Below are 18,207 nucleotides of genomic sequence, written 5' to 3'. Positions count from 1 at the left end.
TTAAAGCTCACTGGTTAGGTTCAAGAACAAGGTAGATAGAGCTAAATAGAGATTTAGTGAACTGGAAGAGGCAGCAATAAACAATAGCAAACCAAAGATGCAGACCTGGGAGATGGGCATGGGTATAAAACAGGGGTTAAGAGAAATGCAGGGTGGAGTTAGAGGGTCTAACACATATCTGATCAGAAATCTAGAGAGTTATTATAGAAAGAATGGAAAAGAATCAACATATAGAGTGGTTAATTACTGAGAGCTTTTCTGAATTATATAGTACAAATTCTCAGCATCAGACACCCTAACAAATGTCAAGGAGGATAAAAATAAATCCACACCTAGATAGAAAAATTATAAAACTGCAAAGACAAAGGGAAGATCTTAAAAGCAGCCAGAGAGAAATGACACATTACCTCCAAAAGATGGTATTTGTACTTTTCAAGAGTGGCAACAGAATATGGTGGAATAATATAGTCTATGTGCTGAAAGAAAAGAACTCTCAATGTATAGTTGTATGTAGAGAAAATCTTGAAGAATAAAGTCTAAATAAGAACATTTCTGACAAAAATAACTAAATAACAAACAGCAATGCCAAAGGCTATCCTGAAGGTTAAACTTTAGGTAAAAGGAAAATTTTCCTAGGTGGAGGGTCTGGATAAAGGAAGGAGTCATAACAACGATCACTATATGTGGGTGGGCACACCAAGCAAACACTTACTATATAAAAATAATGTCTCCTACTTTGGGGGGTGATAAACAGAATATAACCAAAATAATTAAGAATTGGGGTGGGGAATCAAACAAAAGTGTTCTGGGTTCTTGCGATTCTTGGGAAGGATAGTCAGCTTCTGATTTTGATCATTTAAATCTATATGTTAAAACTGCTAGGGTAACCACAGAAAGAGAAAATGTAGAGCATATAGCATATAGCTTTCAAACAAATGGGGGAAATTGAGTGAAAAAGAGACTTAATCTAAAAAAAATGGAATGGAAGAAAATTTTAAAAGAGATCTAGAAAATTTAGAAATAAGTCTAAATATAACAGTAATCATTATAAATGTAAGTAAGCCAAACTCTCCAATCAGAAATCAAAGGTTTAAGACTGATGTAAAAAATTAAACTAAATGCTATTTATAAAAGGTACACTTAAAACATGAGCACACAGAAAGATTGAAATACTTCATGCAAATTCTAATGAAAGTAAATCTGAGATCACTATGTTAATTTCAGATAAAAATATTACTAGAAAGAAAGTCACCACATGATAATAAAAATTCAAATTCCTAGGAAGACATTACAATTAAAAACGTATCATATTTCTGAAATTGATGCAGCAAAATTAGGGAGAACTATTAGGTGAAATAGACAAATCTCCCATAGCTTTTGGGATTTTACGTACCTCTCTTAGTAACTGATAAAACAGGGTGAGGAAGTATTAGTAAGGCTATAAGACGATGGAAGACTTAATGACACAGTTAACAGATTTGTTATAATGCATGTAAAAGGCGAAAGATTTATACAATCTGAAGAGAAACCAGAGTATTGTTATAATGCATGTATATGGACCGTTGTCCCAAGCAACTGCAGAGTACATATTCTGTCAAAAACACAAGATGTGTGTGTGTGTGTGTGTGTGTGTGTGTGTGTGTACGTGTGTGTGTGTGTGTGTGTGTGAGATCAGCCACCGTTTACTGAGCCATACAACAGGTCTCGGCTAGTCTCAGTGTGTCATTGCTACACAGACCACATCCTCTGACCGCAATGCAATTATATTATAAAACACTAACATTAACTGGAAAAAGCCATATGTTTGGAAATTAAGAAACATGCATCCAAGTAAGTCATGTGTCAAAGGAGAAATCACAAATTACTTAGACTTGTGTGACAACAATCGTTTATATATCAAAGCTGTAGGGTATAGCTAATTGAGTACCTAGAGAGATATTGATAGCCTTAAATATTTGTATGAGAAGATAAGAAAAGCTAAAAATTAATGAACAAAGCATCCAGTTTTAGAAGACAGAAAAGCAGAGCAGTATAAACCCTCCCAAAATAGAAGGAAAGAAGTAATAGATAGCTGTAGAAGTGAAAATGAATGGAAAACATACAATATAGAAGATCAACAAAGTCAAAAGTGGATAATCTGAAAAGAGCAATAACATAGCATCTCTGGGTGGATTAATCTGTAAACAGAAAGAAGGCAAACTAGATTAGGAACAGAAGAAGGCCCGCTACCAATGCCTACCTTGGCAATGTCCCTTGTGAGACCAGGAATACACAAGAGGCAGTTCAGCCTTCAGGTGTTAACTGTCATTGTATTTAAATGCATTATCTCAAGTGGGAGATTCTTCAGGGAGCAGGTGAGTAGCAAAAGAGTAGCCAGTGTGGGTGGATTATCTGAGATTCCAGAAGACCTAAAGTCATACTCTAAGGCTTCGATGACAGATGACACATGTGGATGGAGAGCTGACTGAGAAGCAGTCGAGATGGCAGGAACAAAAGGCATGGTGACAAGCTTGGAGGGTCAAGTAATTGGAGAGCTAGAGAGACTCTTGCTCCACAGGCATGGGCAGGGAAGGGGTGAAGGGTGAAAAGAATGGGTAAAAGGTTGATATTCAGACAGGTGTCCAGTGCTTCGGAAATCTTTAACTTTCTCTTGGGGATCTTGGCACCCAGCTGCTGCCTGTTGGGCCCCGCACTAACCTCTTGGTATTCCTTCTTGAAATGCCGCCCCTGTGGTAGCATTGCTCACAGGGAGAGCCTCCAAATCTAGGAGCATAAATAGCAAGTCTCACTTTTAGTTGTGGATTAAAACCCCAATACTGACCTCTGCTCTCTTTCAGAAGCCTTTAATGAATTCCTTGACTTCACTTCCTTTCTTTATTCTCACTTCCCATTCTTATATGTGTTTTTTCCTCCTTCTTTCCCTGCTTACTTACCTTCTCCTCTCTTTCCTATCCTTCCTTTCTCCTTTTCTCCCTCCCTTTCTCCCTTCTTGCCTCACACTTCATTCTTTCCCTCACACCCCAAGCATTGGCTGAGTTCTCACTATGGTGTAGATCAGGAATCAGCAAACTTTTTATGGTAAAAGGCTAGCTAGTAAATATAGGTTTTAGGGGCGAGGCCATCTCTGTGACAACTACGCCACTCACTTGTACTATGAAAGCAGCCACAGAAGATATATAAACAAGTGAATGTGTCTGTGTTCCAATAAGATTTATGGGCACTGAAATTTGAATTTAGTGTCATTTTAATAGGTCACAAAACATTATTCTTTTGATTCTTTTCAACCACTTAAAAGCGTAAACAGCATTCCTGGATCGCAGACCACACAAACAGGCAGTAGACCCATGGACCGTAGGTTAATGACACTTGGTGTAGAATCCTAGAAATAAAAATAGAGTCTAAATGCCAGACCTGCCATCCTGCATCTCTTCTGCTATGGCACAGGTCTGTGACACCCTTGTGTGTGAGCTCAGGTTGGAAGTAAGTGGCAGGAGTAACGATGAGAAAGGTGAGATGATTCCTGGAGGAGGTAGCACTTTTATTGGCCCTTGAAGGATGGTTGAATTCCGATGTCTGTAATTAGACTGCCCTGGTGAGTGATTCCCAGTTCCCATTTCATTTCCCAACTGGGAACCTCAGGCAAGGCACCTGACTCTTAACTTTGAAAGGCAGGCTGGCTTTCAACTGGCCTGGATTCCTCCCTCTCAAAGGTTCCTCCTGTGATTTGGAACCCTTGTGGGATGTGTATGAGTGAGCTTTGCTGTTGAGGTCTTTTTCTTAGCTTACGCAGGAGTTCTCAGAGCCAGAGTTTCATGAGTGGGAAGAGTAAGTCCCTGCTTCTAGCTTCTTATCAAGACTCTATCTAGGAAATCCATTACGATGGCCCTGCCTGGACCTGCTACACAGTCCTTTACGTTGGAACACGGTCCGCTAGTGTACAAAAAAGTGGGCTCTGTTTTCCTGCTTCAGTTTTCCACTTTCTTTCTCTGCCTCTCCTTTCCTTCTTTTCTTCCTTCAAGCCTTTGCAAAAAGGCCAAGGTACTGAAATATGAATTGATTGTGCAAAACAAACTAAAATTTGCCTGGGGCATAATATACAGATTTTTCATTTATTTTCCTTAACGTCTTCTGGTCCTTGAGTGTGTATATAAAGGATAGGAGTCCTAATTTATCACAGTGATCATAAAGAGATGCTGTGGCTTTTGTCTTTGAAATTCTAATGATTAGATGGCATTGTTATTTAGAGCTGGGGCCTGAGGGCTGGGGAAGCTTTGAGAAGAAACCTGGTTCATGCTGGCATTTTTTATGATGAGAAAATGGGTCTTCACTTCATCTCCCAAAACTGTCATGTAATAAAAAGGAACATTGACCTTGAACCTACAGAATTGGATTAAGATCCCAGCTCCACTACTTGCTAGGCTTATTACCTTGGGAAAATTACTTAACCTCATAGAAAGTCAGTTACAGGTATTCTTTAAGATGGAGATAATAATTTCAAATTCATGGAGTTGTTGGGAGAGCACTGTCAGATAACAGATATAAAAGCACCTTGCCCATTATGAAATTGGAGAACCTTTCTAGAGTGGACTCTAGATCACCCAAGACTCGTTTGAGCTCTCAGCGACCTTGCTAGAGAAGGTGACGAATGTCAAAGAAAGTGAATTAGTTCCTTGGCATGGTTTAAGATTCTGTTTAACAATCTCCCACCTTCCCTCTTTTCCTAGTGGAATTTTCCTTAGTCCATCAATGTCTTCTTTCCTCAGGTTCTAACTACTGTTTGGCTGTGGCTTGTTATATGGTTCACAACATGCTGCCCCCAAACGTGGGGCTTTTTAGTATTATTTTAAGCTTAGAAAAATGGCAGGTGCAGAATGGATTCTCTGACCTCCCCTTCCACCCTGAAGCAGATCAGAAGACCACCGTGTGAACGGTGCCCCCCGTATTCCCAGAGGAAAGGAGCATCCTTCTATTTTGAAGACAGATCCTTGTGTCTTACGTCCTTATGTGTAGGGATACCCAAAGGGATCCAAACAGGCCTTGCTAAACTTCCCTTAGTTTACTACCTTTACCTCATTCTGTTTTGTCCTGTCACATTTTCCCTGACCCTCTACTTTTCACTAAACCTAGTGTAAAAATACCCAGCCTTAACCACCTCTTCGGGTCTTCGGTTAGTTATAAAGACTCTTGTGTCATTAAATTGCCGTGCTTTTCTCTTTTATTCTGTTTTTGTCAGTTTAATTTTCAGGCCCACCCAGAGACCCTGAGAGGGTCGAGAAAACAGTTTTTCCTCCCTTAAACCTACAAATTCTGATATTCCTTCCTATATAGGTATCAGTTCATTTTGAAACCCTCTCCCTGTGGCTGTATGGAACTTTGGCTCGGTTTTCAAGGCCACTTCCTCCAAGGAATGCCCTATAACTTCAGCTTCTAGACAGAAAAGGATTGCCACTTTGAGTTGCACCCTTTGGAATGCAATCACACAATCTCTTTTGTTATGTAAGCATTTCTTACATTTGTGTGTGTGCACGCGCGCGCTTGCACGCATTTGTAAATGCTTTGAAAGTATGTTGCTCGGTGCCTAGGCAGTTCTGAGCCAGCAGTTAGTGACTGATAAATATTTGTTTTGTCAGACGTAAGTTAGGCCATACAGATTGCCTGAATTTGCGGTTTTTCCAGGTCCCTGAGGCCTCTTGGGTACAGTGGAAGCTCTGAATTTGTTCCGTATGAGGCAGGTTTGCAGGAGTTGTTAGCAGAGTGTTAGCATGTTTCTGTAGATGTTCAGCTCTGTCCGGAACCACCTGGACAATGTGCTTAATGCCTGAGGGAAATCAGACTTGAGTTAAGGTTTCTAGAGTGGTCCCCTGTCCCCATCCTAGAGCCGACAGAAATACCCATCTAGAGATATTTTAATAGTCACGGAGGCCCTTCAGGGTCCTTCAAATTAGGTGGCTGTTGATGAATAATTTTGGGTGTTGAATTAAACAGGTCTTTCTGGGGGATGAGGCTGGTTTACTTGTTCTGGCTCCTGAAATATTAAAACTCAGGGCATAATATGCTCAGCTACCAGGTGGAGAAGAAGTGGATACACAAATACTTGATTATCTTCTCTTTGAGAGAATTCTGATTTGGCTCTTCTTCCTGGATTAGAGTATTTTAGAATCAATCTTGGTTTGGGACAGGCATCTGTGCTGCTGAGGCAGAACTTCTGGGAGCAGCAGAGAACACTGGCCTCCCTTCCTGGAGAGGCTGAGAATGCATGACTGCTCAGCAGCTCTCTGAGAATGTACCTGTGTAACATTCGTGGCTGCCTTTGTGAATGTTTTGCTTTCTGTGGAGTTTTTATCAACTGGTGATTGTCAAAGGTGGCTTTGCATCAGAATTACCAGGGGAGCTTTTGCAGAAGCAGAGTGCCAGGGCCCCCCACTCCAGAGATTCTGATCTAATTAGTCTGGGATAGTCTAGGCAGTGATTGTACTTTTGAAAAAAACTTTCCAGATAATTTTTAAATTGCACCCAGGGATGGGAACCTCTGCTCTAGATCAGGGGTCAGCAAACATTTTCTGTAAAGGGCCAGGCAGTAAATATTTAAATTTTTCAGGCCAACGAGTTCTGTCAACAATTAATCAGCTCTGTCCTTGCGGTGCCACAGTAGCCATGTATGGGTGTGGTTGTGTGCCAATAAAACTTTATTTACCAAAACAAATGGTGGGCTATAGTTTGCTGACTCCTACTCTAGAGGTCTAGACTGTCACCTTCATGAAGGCAAGGCACTGTGCCTATGAAGTTCAACCTTGGGTCCCTGGCATGCAACAGACATGCCATAAATACTTACTAATTAGAGTTTCATGAGTTTATTGTACTGATGGGGTAATATCTGAGAAGGAGACGGAGTGGCTAGCTTTGGGAAAAATTATAGTATTTTGAGTAGAAAATGTTTATAGCTTAAAGGTTTCGGATAATTTCTGGAAATTCCTGCTAAACTGTTAGGTTTTGTTGAACTCTCTAATGAAACTTTTCCAAAACAGATTCATATTTTTTGTGTGCATATTTCTGTGTGTGTGTGTGTGAGAGAGAGAGACAGAGCTAGAGAGACAGAGACAGAGAGAGACAGAAAGAGAGTGAGAGATTTTCTGCAGTTTCCATTTGCCTATGCCCATAGAAATATACAGCAGTGAATAGAATGCCTGTAATTAGTCAGCGAGTCGGTTTATAAAAAATGTGTTGTCAGTTGACTAAACTGCCCAGCCTATTTAGTCAAACCAGTGCAGTGGTAAACTCATGGAAACAAAATCTCTCCATCTAAATGGTTCAGAACATACTAGTTAGAGGAAATATGTGTTGGCTCTTTAAGGTTTGCCCTGGTGGGCGTGAGGAGGAGGTAACAGCAGTAAATGCCTATGGGCAGTTGGCAAACCACTGAGTTGGAAGTGGAGGTTCCTCAGATACAATCAAGTGACTCCAGGGATAAGAACACAGAGACAATCACTAGAGAGTAGTTTCAAAACAAAACAGAACACCATAAGTGGGAAATTCCTACAAAGAAGTCACTCTTGCATCTAGACACATAGCAGTCTTGGCCAGGCATCCAGTTTTGCTTTTTCTTTTTGGTCAAATGCATCAGTCTTCTTTTTAATCCAAGTCTATTCATCAGTTGCAATACAGAGGCATCTTCTATGTCAATTGGCTCATCTCTCCTGACAGGAGTTTAGGATTCCTAAATTCTGGTGTCCTGAATGTGGAAATGACAGTGTGTGAACGGTTGTGTGACGCCAGCATCCTGGGTCTCAGCAAGCGTTTAGGAGTACATAATACCCAGGAATGTCTGACCAACGGGGGCTGCCTTTCTGCAGCCCACAGGCACAGTGCAGAATGTTTCACCTACAACCTTTCCTTGACTTTGGTTGGAGACTTTGCACACATGATGATCTGTGGGCTCAAATGGCCTCTGGAAAGCCTCCTGCTGTGGGCCCCTGTTGTGGACACAGCATAGCGAAGAGGAGGGCAGTGCAACAAAGTCATGTTTATGAGCAGTGGGTCACTGTACATTATGTGATCACAGTGATCTGTTATTAGCGGAAGGCTTATCAGAACAAAAGGGAACATATCTGTGGCAGAGCAGCAGGGAGAGGATTTTAAAGTTTTAATGGAAAACTAAAATTGCTTGGGAAAATATAGACTGTTTCCATTTCTCCACATGTGACTTTTAAATTGAATTTCTTTTAGGCAAGAAGGTATTGTTTTACCCAGGACAGAACATGGAGGGGTCTGGGTTTTTAAGCTCCCAACATTTCTTTGTATGATTGTTAACGCAAGTCCCTTGGGAAACATGCTTTTCCATGCATGTGTCCTGTATTGTCTTTTCCTTTCCCTCCTCCTCCCACCCCTCTCCTTACTGCAGAGGTAGCGATCTTCCTGCTATTAGCAAGATGTCTATTATAGTGTCATTAAAAAAGCCATAGTCAGTGCGGGGAATGACTCATGTCATGGAGGACTTAATAATTCACTGTAATAAAAGTATAAAGTTTTATGATAAACCACTCTCAGGGGAGTTAAATATAATCCTTAGCGGGTCACACACTGACTACAAAGCTTACATTTGTAATGGTAATTTGAATTTACTACATTGCCTTTAGTTTTTAAGCGTTTGTGTGTCATTAGATCTTATAAATTGATTTATATGTTTCAACTCCAGTATAATTCTGCATAAAGGTACAATAAATTTTATGGATTGGAGATATGGCATCTAAAACATTTTAATAAAATTATTGTTCTAAATTCACTTAAATGGCATTGATGAAAAGCTACAGCAAAGATGCCAGCGTTTCAGAACTTTCATGAAGTGGATGAGGTGGCAGTGACCGCTTCAGGTAGGGTGTTGCAGGATGTCATTCCCCACGTCCTTCTCCTTGAATGGGGCCCTCCGAGGCTGTTCTGGAAAGGGTGCCCACTGCCACTTGGCCCGCCTTGTGGGGACATCAAAGCTCCGGGTAATACACAGACGATGAGTTTGCAGGAGAGAGGAGCCCGTTGCATCCCTCAAAAGGACCTGTCTGTTATTCATGGAATCAGACAGAATTCTGTCTTTGTAAGGAAACGAAAAGAAGCTTGTCCAAGCCAGCAGCTTTCCCACTAGGAATTGAGAGCAGATCACCCATTGCTTAATTTATTTTCTCCTCCAATTTCTGAAGGAAAGGCATTCGGAAGGAAACAACAAGAAAACCTGCTTGGAGAGCGTGATGGAAGGGGGGCCATGCTGGTGCCTGGCCCTCGGGTCTCAGCCTCCGTACTTTTGAGGAATGTCCGTCAGCCACACTCTCCCTTTCTCTCTATTATCAGAAAAATAAAGGTCAAATAAACTGGATTATGAAAAATGAAAACTAAAACCGAGAAAAACAAAACTCTTGTTTATTTCACAGGCTTGGATCCAAATGGCACAAACTCAAGCTCTTGAAAGGAAGGGAGGGAACCACCCCTCCCTCATCCCTCCTCCCTTCACCCCCAAATCCTCCTATTAACTTTTCACTTTTTCTCATCGGTGTTATTTCAACTAGCCAGCTAGGAGTGAGTTGTGATTAATTATATTTTCCTTTTGACTTTGCAGATTCAGGAGCGATTGCTCACTGGCTCCTGTCCTGTGAGAACTTTGTTTACATTTGGCAGTGTGCTTTTAAGTCACTGCAAGCAGCGCCGAATTTGGCTAAAAATACTTGATAAACTATACCGTCTGTTTTAGGCTTTCAATAATCACCGGCTTTTTTTTTCCCCCTTTTGAATGCAGCTCCCCCCAAAGCTGGTATAATTTCGGTGCGGGTCTTCAAAACCCCTTTTGTCTAACCCTGTGTATAGGCTTTCCCATAAAGAAACGTAAAGGTCCAGGTCCTCTCTGGTGGGAGGTTCTCATCTGTTCCCTGTAGCTCTTGCACATTAGAAAGCTTTATCCCCTCATCCAGAGCAGGGTTTTTTTGTGAGGAAAGAACCAAGGTAAACCTCTAGGGGCCCTCAGGACTCAGTGGGTGTGTCACTGTTAAATGACCCAGCCAGCTGGACAGGTACAGGTACAATTTACTGGAAATATATTAAAAGTGTCTTGGGAAATGATTCTTAAAAATGTTCCCACTGCTGGTGTGATGCAGATTAGAACCCCAGTGTGCAACTGAGAAAAATTAAATTGTAACAAGAAACCCCTGATGGTACAATGATGGCTTGTGGGGAGGAGGGTTGAATTCACAGAACTAAAGGGAGAAAATTCAGCCTGGGCTGACTTTCTGCCCTGGGGCTCCAGCGAGGCCTGTCTGCTGGGGGGCATCGGAGCTGGAGCGGGCCTGAGGGGGGCTGGGGAGCCTCCCTCTGACAACTGACATCTGTGTGCACTTCCCAGGTAGTGGAGGTGTCAGACTCCGCATTCTTCTCTCTCTTGACCCTGCCCTTTAGTAACATCCCCAGGGAGCCAGACCAGACTTACACATAGACAAATTTGGCAGCCACTTGTAAGATGTGATTTGTGCAGAAGAAAAAGGTTTCTGGCTGGCATGGCCACCTTTCAACTTGTTTTTTTCCCCAAAGCAAGGACTCTCCAAGAATCCCTATTTCAAATGCAAATGGTGCAGGGAAAGGGAGTAGACATTCATCGGTCTCAACACACTATGAGAATGAGTGTCATCAGAATTTAGCAAGATGAACAATCAGGACCTAAAAAGACCAGAATATAGGAATTTTGATGAGAAGAGAGAATTTCTTTGGAGTTGCTTAAGGCAAACAAGCCAAAGTGGTGCACTGCAAGGTGGAGGCGGGGTGACGCAGGGCTCCTCTGAAGGGTGCAGAAGACTAGGCATGGGGGAGGCGCAAAGAATGGAGAGAGACTGTAGACATGAGAGGGGGAGAGCATCAAAGCGAATTGGCCAACCTTGGACTTTACCTTGAGTAGTTCTACAAGTCTTGTCACTTGGAGTTTTGTCCTAGAATTGTCCTCTAGTATCTCTGGAATTTTCTTAGTCCATTGACAGATGGCCCTGGGCCCATTAAACACTAAAATGAAACAAAAGTTTATGAAACATATGTAGCAAATATAAAACTATGCAAAGCACTTTCACATACGCCCCTTTGATCATTTTCATCTTCGGTCTGGCACATGGTACATGGTTAATAAATATTCAGATGAATTGACTATGTGGAATAGGCGTGGATAGCATTTGTATTTTATGGATGAGGAAACTGAGTTTCAGAGAGGGTAAGTGAGTTGCCCAAGATCAGGCAACTGATCATTGCTCTTAGTGTCCCCAGTTTCGTCAGAATCCCCACTTGTGGTACCCCACTTTGGCTTGCTCTCCTTAGGTAGCTCCAGAGTAATTCTGGCTCCGAAGCCAGCTGTTCTGTGTTGCTTCCATGTGAGAATAGTTTTGGGTGAGGCTCTGTGTGCTCCCATTTTCTTAAAACAGGTCCAAGTAAGAAAAATTGAGTATAATTGCAAGGGAAGTCCTTGACCTTTTAATTATAACCTGCTGAGTCTGCTGGACTTTAGGTCCCCAGCTGCCCAACCAGATGCACTTTTCCAGGCAATTTGAGGCCTTGGATAATATTTTATTTGGAAATAACACCCATGTCTTAAACTGGAATCAGTGGCCCTCTTCCATTATGATTATTGGGAGCACCGTTTGGTCCCCAGAGGGCCAAGGTCAAACATTTATATGACCCAGAAGTAGTCAGTCCTTTCAAAGAGGGATGAGCTGATGGGGAAAATGCCCTTGATATTCTTGAGTGGCAGCTGAAAGCCAGACCACAGCTCTGGATGGTACAGGCAAGACTATGGTGGCATGATGGAAGAGGAGCTGGGTTGCTAATCTCAACATTGGTGAGTGCTTGCATAATGGACTGACTGTGGATGGCATTTGGAGCATCAGATTGACTTAAAGGGAGAGAGTAGAGAGGGTTAAGCCATATGCAGATTGCCCAGTCTTGACCAAAACTTGTTTGTCATTTTATTCCATTTAGTGCCCCTGTCCCCCCAGCCTAATCTGGGGGCATCTTTGTTGTCCCTGAGTTATGAGAGTCACTCTTTGCAGATCCCAGAGTAATCCAGTGGCTGTTTGAATGAGATTCTCTACATCATTCTCTCCTTTTTTATTATGGACTCGGTTTGATTCCAAAACATTCACAGATCATTCTCAAATACTCTAGCTGAGTCACAAGGATGTTATTTCGTAGGGTTACTGTTTCTTTGAATACACTGTAGTTTAATTATTTCATGCTACTTCTTTTGAAGTATTATAAGTCACATTTTCTTCCTTCTTTCCTTTTTTTTTCTCCTTTCATGTATGTGTTGTGTAGGTGTGTCAGTAATGTATAACAACTTAATGTGTGTGGAGGAAGAAAGTGTGTGACCCTCTAGGCCTGCACCATCCCACAGTTGGAGCTATTAGCCACTTACATGCACAATTAACCAGCTGATTCTTAGATTGAAGGCTGAGGGAGCTAATTGCAGGTACAGAAATTGCACCCAGATCAAAAGAGGTTGGTCTATAAATTTAATCTTTAAGCTTTCTTCTTCAGGGTGACTAGGTAGTATGTATGCATATATACATATATATTTCTATTTCAGATTGTCTCACCTCCCTGGTTTACATTCATCATTATTACTAATGGCATCCAGTGCAATTCCCTATTTTATTATAAATAGGTACTACCAAATCACATTCCATTTAAGTTCTGGCACAGAGGTCTATTGCATGCTCTTTGTTTCTTTATCTTAAATCTAGAATCCTGCAGTGATTTATCAGAAAAATATGAGTGGTGTGCAGGTGTGTGTATGTGTGTGTATGTTGGATATCTTATTAAGATGTATCTCTGGGGAGAGAATTCATATTTATTGATAGCTTACCTTGTATGGGGCACCTTCATCAATTATCTTATTTTTCTTATCAAGAACCCAGTGAGCGTGGTAGGTTATTTCCATTTGATATGTAAGATTTCTGAGGTTCTACAAAGTGAAGTAACCTGCCCAGTTATACAACTGGTCTTAGGTATACTTGATGCTAAATGCTGGCTCTTTGTGTTGCACAACATGACCTTTCAGCTTCATGAACTTCCATGAGTTAGATAGACTCTATTCTTACATCTCTGTGTAGATGTGAAATGCTATAGTTCAAAACAATTATCTACACTATCTCTGGAAGTTAGAGCTAGTGGTAGTAAGACTAAACAGATCAGCTCAGATTGCATATGTTAAACAAACCAACTAGGCTTCATGTGCAGGCTTTTTCACAGTGGCATAGTGATGCTGGGGAAGCATCGTTGATATTTTCTACTCTGTGCTTCTCTTTTGTTTTTCATAACCATTTCTGACATTCCTGTCTCATCCTACCTTCTGGATGCCTTGAGATTTTTCCCTCCTCTCAGGATATCCCCATTTATCTCTGCCCTTCCCTGGTGGTATTTCATGATCTGGATCTTCCCTTCCTATCCCCATTGGGCTACTTCCAACAGAAGCGTTAACTCCAGCCTTCCTGCCCACCAGGCTATGCTGTATGTTTTCTAGTTAGTTAACTATAATTCCACCAGAACATGGAGATTATTAGATGATAATGGATTAATAAATTATGGTGCAGCTATCATCTCCCACTATCAGTTTCCTACTTGGGAAAATGAAGGGGTGGGACTGAAGTAGCTCTAAGATTCAGTATTTTTCAATTTCATTTCCAATCTATGATCCATGAACTTCCACACATTATTCTTGTATTTTGACAAGGACCTTCCATACATAATGGGTCTTAAATGAGCACTCTTCCCTCTTCTACTCCTTAAATGGAATGCCCTGAGTTTAAGACTTGGTCATCTCCTCTCTTGTGGGGGATCCCCATACTTATGCTAACAACTCCTAAATCTATGTTTCTAGTGTGCCCCTGACCTTGAGCACCAGATGTCTACATGTAACTTGTCTGCTGGCCATTTCCATTTGGTTTTTCCACAGTCCCCCCAAATTTAACTAAATATAGAACAGATATCATTGTTTTTATAACTCTGTTGAGCTGCTCTCTCTTACATCTTCACTGTTAATGAGTAGTGCCACTCTCCTTGTCAGCCCTTGGAGACGCTTACTCATAGTCTTACATTCTCTTCCTTCCTCTCCTTTACAACCATTCTAGTCAAATCCATGTTTATCCTTCATCGTAAGCTTCTCTTTCATCTATCCAATGCCTTTAACTCCCCAGAATGGCCCTTATCAACTTTCTTAGAAATGATTGTAATGACAGGTTTCCCGTCACTTAGTGCTGTTTTATGCCAAATATTCCTGTCATGGGTATGCCACAGGATCAATGGGAAAAGCAAATAATATAAGCAATACAAGATCTAAAGTCTTCTAGCATGCTCTATTATGTTGCATTTCTAAAAAGACAGAGAGATGATTTTGGCTTCTTGAGTCTCTGTGCTATTTCCTGTGTCTAGAATGTTCTCCTTTCTCCCCCTCTTCTTTTTAAAATAATACCCATTCCTCAAGGCGTAGCACAGGCTCATGTCTTCCAGAAGCATGATCTAACCATCTCCACCCTTTTTAATATGTCTCGTTTCTAGTCACCTATGCTTCTACTTCTTGGTCTTAGTTACATATACTCTTGAACTCTGCTATTTGATTTTCTAGTCCAAGGTCAGGTTGTAAGGTCATTTGAAGGCAGGAGCCATATCTTTATTCTTTTCTAAAGCACATTAGAAGGTGCCGCAAAGCACTGGATGGATGGATGGATGGATGGATGGATGGATGGAAGGAAGGAAGGAAGAAAGGAAGGAAAGAAGGATACTTCAGTGGATCTGTATTTGATTTGGCTTGGAATTATAAATCTGGCTCATGCAATCTACATGAGAAGAGTTCCTACCTCTCTTTGTCATGGAAGTTCAGCCATCCAAGCAAAGGAACAGTATATGGATCCTAAACCCCTGATTCTACTCAGGGTCAGAGGGAATGAAGCTAGTGGAAATGCCATGAGCCAGTAAATTTATGACACCTTTCATACCTAAAGCTTTTCTTTCTTTCATGGTATATCAGGAAGAGATTGCACAGCCAGGTGCCCAGGTGGGGCCGTGTGCAAGGTGAGTCTGCAAGCCTGCACTGCAGTGTGCATGCGTCTTTCTAGCAAGCACATCACAGTTTGTAGCCCGTTTCCTTTGCCCACGCGGACGCATTCAGCACTTCTCCCTGCAAAGGTGGTCAGTGTCCTCTCTTGCTTATCCAGGTGCACAATTGGACAATAAATGAAACCATGGAGAATCTACAATGCCAGAGGTCTTTGTTCATTGCTGATTTTAAATGAACTTTGATGCATAGCATAAAAAGAGCCATTAGCAGGAGAGAGTTTAAACTACATTAGAAGAGGGAAGAAAATTGTCCAACATTTGGTCAGTCTGACAAGGTAAAAGGGAGTGTGGGGTGGGGACAAGCTATTAGGGAAGGGAGGGCTTCCGCGCACAATGGTGCTGAAGAGCAGGCGTGGGGTGGAATAAAGTGCTGGTGCTGGTCTGGAAACAATGCATAAACATGTGCAAAGTTACCAGGCGGGAGAGCAATTCTTTTTCTTTACAGTTAAAAACATTAAAATTGCCTTCTTGCTTCCCTCTCTCTTCTCCCAACCCTGCCTCCTCCTTCCTTTGATTCTCCGTTTGGGGAACTTAAAGAATATTGTAGGTGCTTAAAGGAAGCCTTCAACTACTGTTTAACAAGTCAATACTAATTATTGGTTAGCGCTGGATTATGGGCCAGATCATGGAATTAAAACAGAGCTGTTGGGACACCTTTGTACCTGGCAAAGAGTTAATGAGCACACGCTGGCTCCCTGTATTAACTGGCAGGCTGGTTTACTATTTTATTCCAGTGACACCGAAACAAAATCTCATAAATTGTTTTATGCTTACCTGGATGCTTTCTTTCTTCATTAGGAAAGTGTGAAAGCTTCATTGTAATATTTATCATAAATTGGGATATTATTTTTTTGGTTATTCAATAGTTGGTTATCCGCAGAGTGGCATATATATTAGAGGAAGAAAAAAGGTCAGGAAAATTTGGTACCATAAAAATGTACTGGATTAATAGCATGAGCAGAGAACATGATTTACCTCCTGAGATGGATAGTGACTGGGCTCCCTCACGACTATGAGCTTGTGTGGATTATGGGTGTAGAATACAGACATTGGAGTGTGTGTGTGTGTGTGTGTGTGTGTGTGTGTGTGTGTGTGTGTAGGTATGGCATGAGAGCCTGGATTTCTAGAAGTAGGAGGGCAGGGTCTGTGGCTCCAGGCCCAGTCATTTGGGGTCTCTTGGTAAGGGCTCCGTAGCTAGGACAATATGGAGGAAGGGAAGGAAGCAGGAGGAACAGGGGTGAGTTATGAACATTCTGTTTGTTCTGATGAGATGTCCAGCTGGGATGGTGACCAGACTTCTCACAGCAACTTAATGCACCAGATCCCTGGGCAACTAAATGGTTAGGCTCTGGGCTCCTGCTGACTGGAGTGAGATTTGAACCAGTGACCTATAAGCGAGAAACGCTATTTGCTGTTGCAAGGTGCATGTGCTGTTTAGCTTGACCCTCTCACCACCCGCCATGGGCTCCTCAAAATTAACATTTAGACATGTTCAGCACTGAAATGTGAGGTGCAGGTGACTGTCTCACTAAGCCTGGTGATAGACCTAAAGTTGATTTGAAAAGCTTTGGAAATGATTGGCAAAACTCAATTATTTGTATAAATTCAATAAGTTTTAATTTTAATATGCAAAAGCAAAGCAGGGGAAATACTCCAAACATAAGTCAGAATATGTAAAAGATAATATGTAGCTTAATAACAGAGTCTATTTTTCTTCCTATTAGCCTCACTACTTACTTCAGTAATTTATAATCTTGGAGCTGCTTCATGGGAACTAGGAGTCCATTAAGATGTGTACATTATGCAGCTGGTATTACATGTAATATATTTTTTTAAAAAACTCTTAATCTTTAACCTCAGTATTGCACAGAGGTCCAGGGGATCAATTATGGATAAAAAGAGGGGAGATCTCAGAGGACTTGCAAACTTATTGGCAGTTTCTCAAGATACAGTACTGAGTCTGTATATATTGGTATTAAGTTTTCCATGGCTCAGACAAGAAGAAACATAATTGATTTTATTTGAAAGGAGGAGATGGGGCCAAAGGGGGACTTGTGGTCTCCACTTTTTTGCTTTCAGCCCCTATAAAGTAAGCATGCCTACCAGAGGTGTTTAATGGTGTTCTCTGGCTTGTTTTTTTTTTTTTTAATACAAGTGTGAATGGATGCCTCAGGCTATAAGCAAGCTCCACCTCTCAGAACCTCAGAGGCTGTGGGAATGATCCCTGCCCTCCCGACCCATCCTTAATTGGCCTATAGTCCAAGAAGCAATTAAAACTAAGGGTCTGATTCATAAAACGGGAACATGCCGTTTAAATGTGTGCAGGGGATCCTTGTTCATAATGCTGGGATAGAAGCAGCAAGGACTTGATTTTTATCCTCTCAGCCTACCTTTCATAAGTTTACTTTTCTTTTCTTCTCTGGGCCCTAAAGGCCTTTTTTTTTTTTTTTTTAAGAAATCTAAAGCCAGCATCAGGGCACAGGCTGGGCTCAAGTCCTTGGTGCCTGTCACCAGGGCCTGACGATCTAATCCCCACTTTGCCTCCTTAGGCTGGACATTTTAATCATGATTTTTCTATATGTGTTCCTATCATTTAACCATTTTAATGTTTTGCCCAGTGGTATATGGAAGGAAACTCTAGAAATGAGAGTGAAGTGAAGGGAAAGCTGCCAGACCTTGCCAGAAAGAAGCTTCAGAAACGAGCTGAGGGAAGAGAAAGTACCCCTGAATTCCACGATGTTTAATTACAATACCAGGGAAACCCTAATTTGACAATCACTATTTACGTTTTCCCACAATTTATACACTCTGCACTCTCAGCCCTCCACCTTACACTACTAAGCTCCTAGTGTCACTAATATATTGAGTTTCTGAAATCAGTGCAGAAGTCCCGTTAAGTTGAATATGATTGCTTGGGAAGCGTTTCATATGTTTTTCTATTATTTGCTTTAGAACCGACTCGGAAACAGAGAGAGTCTCTTATAGGAGATACTAATTAGGGTATAGAAATCATATGTTTTAGCTCAACCACATTTCCAAGCACAGGAGTCTATTTGAGATGCGTTTTAGACCAATGTCCAACCC

The sequence above is a fragment of the Suricata suricatta genome, chromosome 4, assembly GCF_006229205.1.
Source record: "Suricata suricatta isolate VVHF042 chromosome 4, meerkat_22Aug2017_6uvM2_HiC, whole genome shotgun sequence".
NCBI lineage: Eukaryota > Metazoa > Chordata > Mammalia > Carnivora > Herpestidae > Suricata > Suricata suricatta.
This window is presented reverse-complemented; position numbering follows the sequence as displayed.